The sequence below is a fragment of the Lepisosteus platostomus genome, chromosome 15 (assembly GCF_059453375.1).
Source record: "Lepisosteus platostomus isolate fLepPlt1 chromosome 15, fLepPlt1.hap1, whole genome shotgun sequence".
Lineage (NCBI taxonomy): Eukaryota > Metazoa > Chordata > Actinopteri > Semionotiformes > Lepisosteidae > Lepisosteus > Lepisosteus platostomus.
This window is the reverse complement of record NC_142625.1, coordinates 18,692,630-18,704,928: the sequence shown is the minus strand read 5'-3', so window position 1 is coordinate 18,704,928 and position 12,299 is coordinate 18,692,630. Positions and strand designations below refer to the sequence as shown.

Sequence of the window (12,299 nt, the reverse complement as noted above, 5' to 3'; positions counted from 1 at the left end):
TATAATACTCACATCCTTTTGTTTCTGTGATGATTTACAATTCTGTACATCATGATAATTTGTGTATGTTGCCCTTGCACAGTTTTTGAAGTGCTGCAGAAACAAAGAATATGGAAAAATACAGTACATACTGTATTCCTGTTTGGTTGTAGTAGAATGCATAATTCCAAACTGAAATTGATTTTCCAGTTGTGTAATACAGAAAGACTTTATCTGCACCTAGACAGATTAGAACAGCCATTCATCGATAAATCTAGTATGTGGCCAAGCTTTAAGTTGTCAACAATATTTAAGAGCTGCGCAGCAAATATCAAGAGTGGTGCTTGGATCTCTTGGTGGTGAAAGCTCTTTATGCTGCAATTCCCCAAAGGCAATGAAATTATATTGGAAGTTGTCTCTAGGCTTTATCTCTGCAATGCAGCTGTCAGAAGAGTAGTAAGGCAGAATAACCTGCTATTTAATGAGGTATCCATTGAACATTTACTATGCTACAATATAAAAAATGTAAACTATCACAATTTGGAGGATGTTATGAGCAAGTCATGTTTCTGTAGAGCCCCCAGATATTATTATCCATATTCTTATTTTATTTTAAAAGACACAGGGACTTAGGGCAACAAGCAAATCATTATACAGGAAAAGGTAAATGAAATAGATATGTATCTTTAAATGAAATTTTAAAATGTTTCATGTTGCTGAGTCTGTAATGGATTTGGACAGTGAGCACCACAGGCATGGTGCTGCACACAATTACTGTATGTGAAGCCTGGTCTTTGACAGATTAGGAAGGCCTGAATCAGCACATTTCAGATTATATTCATGCCATAGATAACGCAAATACCTTAAGATTACTAGGAACTGGACCACACAGGGCTGTATTCAGGTACAAATTCATTTTAGTTAGGATACAGTTTGTAGAATTCTGGACACAAGAATCTGTGACACCCTCCTGGATGGCCTTGTTTGAACTCTTTCTCTAATCAGATCTGACTAAAATAACAAAAAAGCACGGATTATTTTAGCATCAGGAATATCTCAGCACCATGCAGTCCCATTGTGACCACATTTTGCACTTTGCCTATTGCTCCAGCAGCAGCATCAGCTTATTCCCATGAATCTCCAGCATTGTAGTGTTCATGGTAAACATGACTACTGTCACTGTCACTGGCCAGTAATATCACTGCATCTCAAACCAATCAAGCTTCTGTGTGATTCGATGGGTAGACGTGTGAGTCAATGTCCATACAGTATATGCATCCTCCCTGCCAGTCTAATTGCATGTTTGTTTGTGAGCTAATTGTCATCATGCCAGATACTGATCAGTTTTGCGAGACGAGCTTCATGTAATGTACCACATGACCCATACCGTGTGTGACTTTTAATCCCAGCTAATCAGAATCATGCTTGTAAAACACCAAAAACATATTGAATAAACCTTCTTTTATTTTCTCTTCAATCTTGAGCTACTGTATACACGTGAGTGTTTCATTTCAGGAAATGTAATGATAAAACAACAATTTGTGTTTTCTCATTCAAAAAGGAACATTTTTTGATAGAGTGTTTTATAATACATTAGATGATAAAAGGATCAAAATTTACTAATTCGTTTAAAATTACAGGAAAGTGTATACTTGTAAAATACTAAAGTCTCTTTAAATCTACATTCAGGCACATGGAAGTAGAATTAGACCGAACATATTGTTGTTGTTTTTTCACACAAAACCAGTGCAATATTTTGGTACAGGTGCAGGACATAATTACTAGAAAGGCATATGTGGACGTACTGTATGGTAACACCACAACTTTCTATCTGAAGGTTAAACAGGCCTGGAATTCTACACCTTCTCCTCCACCTTGAGTGTGCTTTTCATTGGTCTAAAATTGTTTCCCTCCCCTGGGGGGACAACAAATCACTGTACGCCTTTGCTCTTGATTCATAGAAAGTGTGCCAAGCAGTATATCTATTTCTGAATCCAACCCCTGCTGAGCCCAGGGCTTGGAGTGGCTGGGGACAGAATGTGCTTTTCTTTTTTTTTTGTGAATGTACATATGCATCCCCTAGTCTCCCTGTTTTCTTTGCAATGACAAGACTAGCATCACCATAGCAACTGGCTGCTCTTTGATGTTCCGGCAACACAGCAGTGTACTGTGAGCATTGAAGCAGTCTTGAGAAAGAGGAGAAACAGGATCTCTGCTTCAACCATTTTGCTGTCTATGGGGGAAACAGGCTGCTTTATGTCCTCTGTGTTACATGTAAGCGAACAAGGACAAGCTATAGAACTGGCTGGGAAAGACAGGTGAAAGTCAGAGTTTGGGTGTGTAGCTTGGAGCAAAAAGGAAATTGTAAGAAATGACTATGTGAGCTATTGAACCAGACATCAGAAAAACAGATGTTGCGTTTTCCTTTTGATTATAATGTGTCTGATAATAGTACTTAACACATTGGGATTGTTAATAAGCAGTACATCCAGGGCTTTTTCTTCCTCATGCAATCAGCTTCATTGTTTTATACTCCTTATGAAATTCCCTGGCAGAAATTGAAGTGAATCTTGCATCTCAAGGCTTTTCCTGTTCTCCGTAGCTGCTGTAAGCCCAGTGTTTTTCCGGTGACCTCAATGCATTTTTTAACAGCACAAATTATTTATGAATGTGTTTTTTTATGTTATATATATAATTCTTGTCACATCAAATTATCTATGTAGCTAAAAATAGGTATGGTTGAGGGGCCCCAGGTGTCACATCACATTAAAGTAGTGCACAACAGAGGTTTTTTGTGTTTGAGGCATGTGTCCAGGACAGCACTGCTCTCAAGTCACAGCGTCAACAAGTTCTAGATCATTGTGAATGAACTGCCATGTGATCTTAACCAAGCATGAGACCCACAGACATGTGGACCCATAGGGAAAATATGATTTCCCTTTAATGCCTTATTTTAGAAGTGAACACTTGAATTACTGTATATATTTTATTCACATTCAACAAAGAGCTTTTCTGACCATGTATCCTAAGATTCTGTGCATAGGCAAGGCATAGACTTTCTTCCTAATGTCAATAACCAATACTGGCTAGGCTTGTGTAGATAGTGATTTTTGAATGATGATCCTTCTCCTAAAAAGAATAATGTTTAATCGCAATTAAAGTGAAAATTGTAACTAACAATACAGTAAAAATGGAATGCGAATAGTTTTAATAAGGACTGTATGCAAATAGATAGTTTCATAGATATGTGTGGATATGCAGAGAAGCACTCATCTGAATTTTACCATTTGAAAATATTTGTCTCACATACTTGTCCAATCAAATTCCAAATGGAGCCGATTATTTGACTGTAATCAAAAAGATCGCAAGAAGGACATCTCTTTTTTTCCTCCTATTATTTATTTTTAGTAGGTAGGTAACACTGAAAAGATCAAATGTATACTTTTATTCTGACAGAGAAAATAAATAATCCAAAGGATCTGAGGAATGGTTATAAAAGGCCATCACAGTTAGTGCTTCCAAAACTTAAAATAGAAAGAGATTAGCCTGATTGTTTTTAAATTCAGGGATTCACAAACAGCGTTTATAGAGTTAACTTTGAGATTCATGTATGAAGAACGTTACATTCACTCTTGTTGGTTTATGGCCTAAGACTAAAATAGATCTGGGAGTCTTCACTTCAAGACCAAAGGTGTCAGGATGAATAAGAAAAACAAGAGCCTTGAAGACAACTCACTGTGACTGTATAATACAGGAGACAAATATCTCCCCAGACAACACCTGCTCAGCCTGTGAGAGAGAGAGTGTGGATCCTGCAGCGATCTTATCAGTCACCATCAGGTTCATGGAAGACAATAATCCTCAACCACGAGAGGCAGCCGCTGGATGAATGAGCATTGATCTTGCGACTGGAGACCGTTCAGTTTGCCTTTCCAGGCCACAAAATATCCAATACAGCTCCTAACAAGCATCAGCCACAATTCATATTTGAAAGCAGGTACAAATATGAAAAGAGCAGTGCTGTTCATTTAGTGCCTGCCAAACAGGTAAAAACCTATATGGATATTTCCTCATGTAATGTGCTTTTAAAGGCCTGTGGAAAGTGCTATCGATAAGATGTATTACGGTCAGCACTCTCTGGATTTTCTCTTTCTAATGAAAAAAGCCCTGAGCTGCAGAAAGGATTGATAACGTGTGTGTAAGATGTGGTCAGACTCTGGGCTTGAACCTTGGTCATGGGGACACTTCCAAACTCTGGAGCTGCACTGCAGTATATTTATACAGTGAAAGGTCAGGCCACGTCTGGCCTTATATACTCTTGAGAAAGCAGGGAACTGACGCCTTGTATATAGTTGTACACTTTTCTGAAAATCAACGAGCAGGATAAAGTACCTCAAGGCAGTCATTTCGTTTTACTCTGTTTGATGGTTTTCTTCCCCGATTTAAGCCAAAAACTTATTAGCCAAAAAATTCTGTCTGAAAAAGAAATGTTTCTTTCTTTAGAGATTCATTTTGTGTGAGGTTGTGTACTGTTTACACTACCCACATCGGAGAACCAGGAACATTCATAGTGAAGTATTGTTACATTGGTTCCAAAAGTCTGCCATAGTTTCACAGTTCTTAGAAATATTATAAGATTCATTTTTCAGATACACAAATAACTTTTATTGTGTCATATAAATGTCTGCTGCGCTCGAAGAGTGATGTACCTTTAAAGGAATCCCTCCCCCATACTGACACCAAATCTTTTCTTTAGGCAGATTCCTATGCTCTGATTAAGCAAATTATTCTAGAGGAAACATAGTTGATGTAAAGATAAAAATAAAGCTGAAAGGCAATGCACTGGTATACCTTATTCACATGACAAGTAAAGGATTATGCATGCTATCAGTATGATCACTCCTGTGCTTTAATGAAGCGCTTCAGTAGAATATCTGCAGTCTGTGTTCGACTGGGTGGGAGCAGTCAGCAACGAGCTGACAGGGCCTATTTAAAGCCCTGATCGATGCCTGTGAAGAAATTATCACATACAACAACTGATCAAAACGGACTTTTTGACAAAAAAAATCTCTCGAATAACATCCTGGCCAAAAAACAGCACTGGCTAAAGCTACTATAAATCAAAAATCAAATATCTACAGTAAAAAACATAATTTCCTTATAGTTCTCTTCTAGCCTGTAGGCAGAGTAATGCCTTTGACATCAAACTGAAATAAACTGAAGTGTGATCTTTGCGATTGTTTGTAGTTAATTTAAGCTATGCAGTATGTTATATTAGATAACATAACTGAAAATATTTACATTTAAAAATAAGATCATTTGTCCAAAATGACTTGTAATGTTGATTTTAAACATTGCATCATCGCTATCTAGAGTGTAACTATTATATTACTGTATATACATTACTTATAATTACTTATATACAGCATGCTATTGTGGAGTTCAGTAGTATACTCACTCAGAGCTTCTCTAATGTTTGCCAGGTCACAGGCATGCTGAGGTGCACTGAAATCACCGGTGGTTCTGCCTTTAGGAATGTCACAGGCACTGCTTAGGCATTTAGTTGCAGCCGTGAAAACAGGCCCAGTGAAACTCATAATAAAGCTACTAATTCCAGCTGGAAGTGCCCATTATACTTCCTACTTCCACTGTCTGGATCGGATGCACTTTTGGGCAATAAACGATCAGCATTAATTTCTCTATGCAATTTATTTGTTGTATTTTTATTTTCATTCACAATTTGCATTGATGTAGCTGTAAAAATGGAAGTCAAAACATTGTTGTCTCAAGCATATTATGTATCGACTTCTTACTGTATTCTTGCAATTATCATTGATGGTAGTGATGTACTGTACACAGGGTCCTTTGGAAGTGCTATGAAATGTCTTATATGTACAGTAACCTCAGCAGACAGGCGTATGGATTGCTACAGGTAATTCTCAAACCTCTCAGTTCTTTCTAGAGTTATACAAAATGCATAGCATTACATAATTTATACAAAATGCACATCATGTAATGCATCCTGTGGCACATTAATTACTGTTATGATCTGCAGTCTTGTGTAATTTGATGGGCCCCTTATTTCCATTAGTTAATTAAGCTAAATAAAAACTTCCCTCCTCTCCTTTGGAACACTTCCTACATTCCTATATTATTTTTTTTTAAATATCTGCTTATTGCAATACCCGGATGCTATGTAACTTATATGAATTCTTGTTCGTATATTTTAGAGTTTTTCTAAAAAATAAAACAGATGAAAACATAATAATTGCATGTGTTTTATTCGATAGTAATAACATCCGTCCATTTTCTAATTGTTTCATCCAGTATAGGGTCATGGGGAGCTGGGGCCTATCCCCGCAAGCAACTGGCACAAGGCAGGATACACCCAGGACAGGACGCCTGTCCATCTTAGGGCTGACACAGACACAGACACAAGCATACACACACTCACATGAGGAAACCCAAATGAATATGGGGAGAACATATACAGTAAACTCCACCGGGTCCCAATGCTATGAGGAGGTACTGTAGGGCTAACCCCTGCACCATCCTGCCACCTTCTATCAATAACATAAAACTGGAAAATGTAAATATGACACTTTTAACATCCTTGTACATGTACTACAGCAATATTAAGCCTCATCAAGTGAGGGGTAAACCTCTGTTATGCTATAAAAGAAGCATTTCACAACTCTTTTCTGAATTGTGGGAAGCAAGGGGTGCATAATCTTATTAGAAGCTAGAATATTTATCACTTATGTCTTTTGAAGTGAATGGGAGTATTCATAATTTGTTTTACTAATCCTTTGGGAACGTGGGTATTAACACCATTCAGTGAGTAGAGACTCCAGGAAGTGCTCGGGAGCCCTTTCAATCTGTGCTGTGGTTTGCTGATGTGCAGTAATTTTCCTTGGACTTCTGCCGCACCTGTGTCCAAAGACAGCTATCGGCTCAGATATAGGAGGTGAAGGGTTAACCTGGCATATGAAATAATTGTCATCACCTAGTTTTCAAATGGGGGGACTAAATTAGGCGGCTGCAATATATTTAATCTGCATGGTTGTGTTTCAGGATACACTAAATTCTGTCTGTCCATTTACAATCCTCTTACCCTGCTGAGGCAAGTGGCACTACGCTATTTTTGCTATTCTTGAAGAACATTAACACATTCTAAGCCTTAACATGGTTAAATGAAAATATAACAAATTTTTATATAATATAAATTAATTTATATAAATATAAATATAAGCATTTTTATTACAAAATATAATCGTTAACGTTGGTATATATGTGTTTGGGATCTTTAAAAATCATGTCTCCTTTAAATATCCATCTTCTCTCTTTCTAGCTTTCTGTGTTTCTTAAAATCAGAAATCTCTTCCTTATGCAACTAGGTTAGCCTGTTGTAATATTTATTGTTTTATCTTTGTTCTTATTCTTTTTTATAGGGCTTCACCCAGGCAGCAGAGAACTGGTCATTTCTACTCATGAGGACATATTAATAGTGATAGAGAATTGCAGGCCTAAGTACAAGTGTCCAATATCCACCCAAGGGTTATTCATTACTTTAATAAGTAAGATAACAATTATTTTCTTATAGTAAATATACAAACACAAATACTTAAGCTTTGACCAGCAACATTTAAGCCTTGGCATCCTCTATCTTCAATTAGCACAAAACTCGATCAACCTAAGTGAAGATTAGATTTAGATTATAACTCCTCACATTTTTCTGTTTCTTTAACAGTGCTGTCTGCTGTCACTGTACAGTACAGTTCGTAACATTTTGTCTATTCTGTTTTGTAGTCTAGGGTGGGATGTCCCTCATAGTAAAAGTCCTAATCAAAAACCATCAAAGAGCATATTCTTTTTTGTTATAAATCTCTGAGGATTCCTAAATGGAGAAAAGGCATTTCTCTGAGCAAGAACGTGCCTCATGTTTTCATTTTATCTTGCACTCCTCCAGCTGGTAATTATTTTAAAAGCATCTTTTCAAACTTTCATTGAAGTGTTTCAAGTACATAGGTCACAAGCAAAGATGAGTTATTTTCTCTGTGCGTGTTGGGCAGATACACCTCAAAGCAAGGTGGCCAGTGTAATTATGTACTTAGTCCTTGTCTGAGGGACACAGTGAATGACTAATACACATGAAAAGGCTTTGTTTACAAAAATGTATGACAAACCACATTTCAGAAACCTTTCCTTGCCTCTCACATCCTCACCAATGTTCACTGTTCAATGTTTCTTATTCCTTTAGGCTTTAGCAGCTGGTGAAAATGAAATTCTTCTGCAGTTTGTGGATCAAGTATAGCGTATTTGTGATAGAAGAGCTGGCTTTTTCATCAGACATAAAACATGTCAAAGGTTACAAAAAGCACATCTTGCTTATTTGCTGTTAGTGAGTTTTTTCTCAATGCGGTCTCCATGTCTTTGGCTCTGAATGACTCCTTTGGCTTCTGAACCTTTTGTATTGCTGTTGATCTTTCCTTACTGTACCTCTCACATCCTCACCAGTGTTCAGCGTTCAATGTTTCTTATTCTTATAAATTTTGTTATACTTTAGCATTATATTACAAGAGACTTCTGTTTGTTTGGAATGGTGACACAAAATTTAATTAAAATAAAGCATAACCAACTGTGGTGGCATGTCATTTTCCAGATTGTAACTTTGTGAATTTGTTGTAGATATCAATAAGTAACCTTTAAAACGAGCAATCGAGTGCATTGACTTTTAATATCTTGCTTTTGGCCTCCAACAAATTATAGAATTAAAAACTCAAGATCAGCTCTGAAGGCACTTTAAGGACTAGTTCCCTCTCATCTCTTAACTTTCCTGACTCTGTCCTACACACTGCACTCCTGTCCGTTCCCAAATTAATATTGATATACGGTACTACACTGTGTCTGCTGCTATGCTTTGAGACTGTAGAATACTCTAACAAGGTCAATTAAAGACTTGGAATTAGAAACTGTGGTTAAAAAAAGAACACAGTCCTATTTCTGCTCTGTGTCACACAGTACTGTGGAAAAGAACGTATTATTATGACTTTTTAAATTTTCTGATGGTTCATTTTTTTTACAATGAAATAGGTACAATGAGAAACAAACACTTGTTTGTTATAATTGATCATGTAAAAAGCTGCAATCGTATATTCATCCTTTCCCTTTTCTAGCAACAACAGCAATAATAAAAATAACATTAAGCTCAGGAATCTTTTCCATTGGAGTTGGATACCAGAAGAAAACATAATTTCATTGTCAGTCTTTTATCCCAGGTGAAGAAATCTAATTTGAGAAAAAACCTCTTACTAGTTCAATGAGGTATTTTGTGAAAAAAATACTTTATAGCTTCTGCTGCAAACTACAGGTTTATAAGCTGCTATTACTCATCTTTCATATGAGTTAGCTGCAGCCAAAAATCATTCTCACAAGCTTGAGTAGACTGATTTATCTTTAAATTGCACTTAAATTTGCAGGAATTGTTTTGGTAGAAAAGCTGACACTTGTTTAGTTAAGCCCTTCCTGGTTTCTGTCTGATCTCCTATTTTTGGTCAGATGTTCTTCATTTATTGACCTTGTTTTTTCATCGTACTTTTTTGTTGTCAAATTTAATAGAAAAATGTTTCAAAAGCATGAGAATGTGTGCGTGCCAAATCCTGTAAGCAGAACAGATCGTTTTCAGGGCACATGCATGTCATACCACTTTTTGATACTGGAAGCCTAGCTACTGCTTCTTTTGAAGCCCAGAATAAAGAGCACTTTTGTGCATCTCTGAAAGGTCAGACACTGTAGGTGCCATATACTGTAGAAAGATGTTAAATATTTATACACTGGTGTCTGTTTTCACACATGCTTGTGAACACATCCTGTGTTATGTTTGCAAAATACTGTGTTGTGTTGTTGTAATTTTGATGTTTGTGTAAATCTGCCAAATATTAAGTTTTATCTTTATGAATATCTTATCTTTAAACATATTTTGTAAAATGGGGCTTAATGACATCTGTTTTCTGACAGGGCTTAAAGCCCTTCATAAAGCAAACAATATGGAAATTTAGGTTTCAAGACCATAGATATGGTATCAAAAGATTTCTAATTTCTGATTTTCTTGGAGGAGCACTGAACTGGTATAGAGAAGTGTTTGCCTGGAGCTGTGAGACCAATGACAAAACGATAGAATTATGATTGTCTCTGAAGAAGCTCTTGATTTCTTCTGACCACGCCTACAGTATGTACTAAGAGAAAATAGAATTGTTTGGCAAAGGGAGTGCAATATTTGTTGGAGTCTGAGATTGCTTTATTAAATTTGTTTAATAAAGCAATCTCTATGAGATTGTTTATTAAATTATGTATAAGGTATATATTGTCTTTAATTAAATAGGGATAACATGAAAAACACTTAGACATTCAAAGTCACCATTGAATGGTAAGGTTAAGTTTTCATTTATAATTGCTGTTAAACAAAGAAGTGAAACATTAGTTTTGAGGTGTCAATAAAAGTACTTTAGTCTGTAAGTCTCAAGAAACATACCTTGAAATATTTTTAATAGTACTTCAGAGATTTGCTGTATTACAATTCATAAATTAACAGATTAACAGACATTTATAGCCTTCTTTCCATGCTGTTGCAACAACAATACAGCCTTACTTGAAGCCTAAATTAACTAAATCTCCAAAAAGATAACTGGAGGTTTTAAGACATGAATTGGAAGAAGCAGTTAGAAAATAGACAGGGGGGTGGCAGTAGGTTTAGGGTCATTGTCATGCTAGGAGACAAAAGTATCAGTCACAGGTTTCCTCCTTGGAGGTGCAACATATTATTAGAGAGTAGAATGATATTATGAGTTAATATTTACCCTATTTATTTGTGTAAATGCTAAATATATTTTCGACATCAGATCTCAGCATCTGTATCTTGATCATCAGTGATTAATTTAGCTGGACTGGATAAATATAGAATATACAGCTTATTTAATAAGAGGCAGGATAAATGAAGCTTAATATGCAATGGATTATGACTTTTAAAATTACTGTAAATTAAGAAAGACAACTAACATTTAAAAATGTACTTGTAGAGAATTGTGTACACCCTTTTACAAATAAGTAATCATTCTACTTTAAATCTTTAAATCTGGCTGCCCTAACATTTGCAATTGTTTCATGATTTTGTTTCAAAGAGGTTGAACCTCTGAGGAGGAATTATTCTTTTTTAATCCTTTAATTATGAAGATTCAAATAATATTAATAATCCTTACACTTATATAGTCTGGACACTCTGCTCAAAGCTTTCTTCAGGTAATGGGGACTCCCCTCCATCATCACCAATGTGTAGCCCCCACCTGGGTGATGTGACAGCAGCCATAGTGTGCCATTACGCATCAGCTATCACACCAGCTCTCAGTGGGGAGGAGAACAGAGTGATGAAGCCAGTTCAGAGATGGGGATTATCAGGAGGCCATGATTGATAAAGGCCAGGGGACGTTTGTCCAGGACACTGGATTAACATCCATTGAAAAACTCCCTAGGATTTTTTAATGACCAAAAAGAGTCAGGACCTTGGTTTTATGTCTCATCCAAAGGATGGCGCCTTTTTTACTGTATAGTGTCCCTATCACTATACTGGGGCATTAGGACCCACACAGACCGCAGGGTGAGCGCCCCCTACTGGTCCCAATAAAACCTCTTCCAGCTGCAACCTTATCTTTCCCAGGAGGTCTCCCATCAGGTACTGACCAGGCTCACACCTGCTGAGCTTCAGTGGGCTGCCAGTTGTGAGTTGCAATATAGTATAGCTGCTGGCTATATCTGCACTTGCTACAAATATCCTGAAATGATTTCATTTGACTTTATCTCTTACTGTGGTGAACTGTATTTTCATTAAATAATTCAATGAACAGTGATTCGCATTTCTGCCTCACAGCATTTGGGGCCCTGTTTTCAGTTTCTGGTGCATTGTCTGCGTAGAGTGGGTTTTCTCCTGGTGCTCAAAGTCCCAAGACATACTGGCAGGTTAACTGGCTTCTGGGAATACTGGCTCTGGCCAGAGTGTGTGCCTGTCTGTGTTTGTGTCTGTGTGTCTGCTCTGTGATGGACTGGCTTCCCATACACTGTGTACCCAGCCTTGCGCCCACTGCTTGCCAGGATAGACTCCAGCCCTGTATAGGATAAAGATAGAAAATGGGTGGATAGAGGTATAAGTTGTCTAACCTGGCTAAATTTAACATCCATCTTGATTTTCTGCTACATGTTTACCTGGAAATGTATTGGGAAATGTGAGATAGCAATTACAGAAGTCAATGAGAATGTTTTAAGTAACATTT

General features: G+C 36.9%; 1 protein-coding gene across 2 annotated transcripts in view; it reads left to right on the top strand.

The window, feature by feature from the left end:
* The window catches only part of kcnb1 (potassium voltage-gated channel, Shab-related subfamily, member 1), a 91,405-nt gene that overhangs the window by 43,509 nt on the left and 35,597 nt on the right, over positions 1-12,299 (top strand). The gene's annotated exons all lie outside the window — the stretch shown is intronic.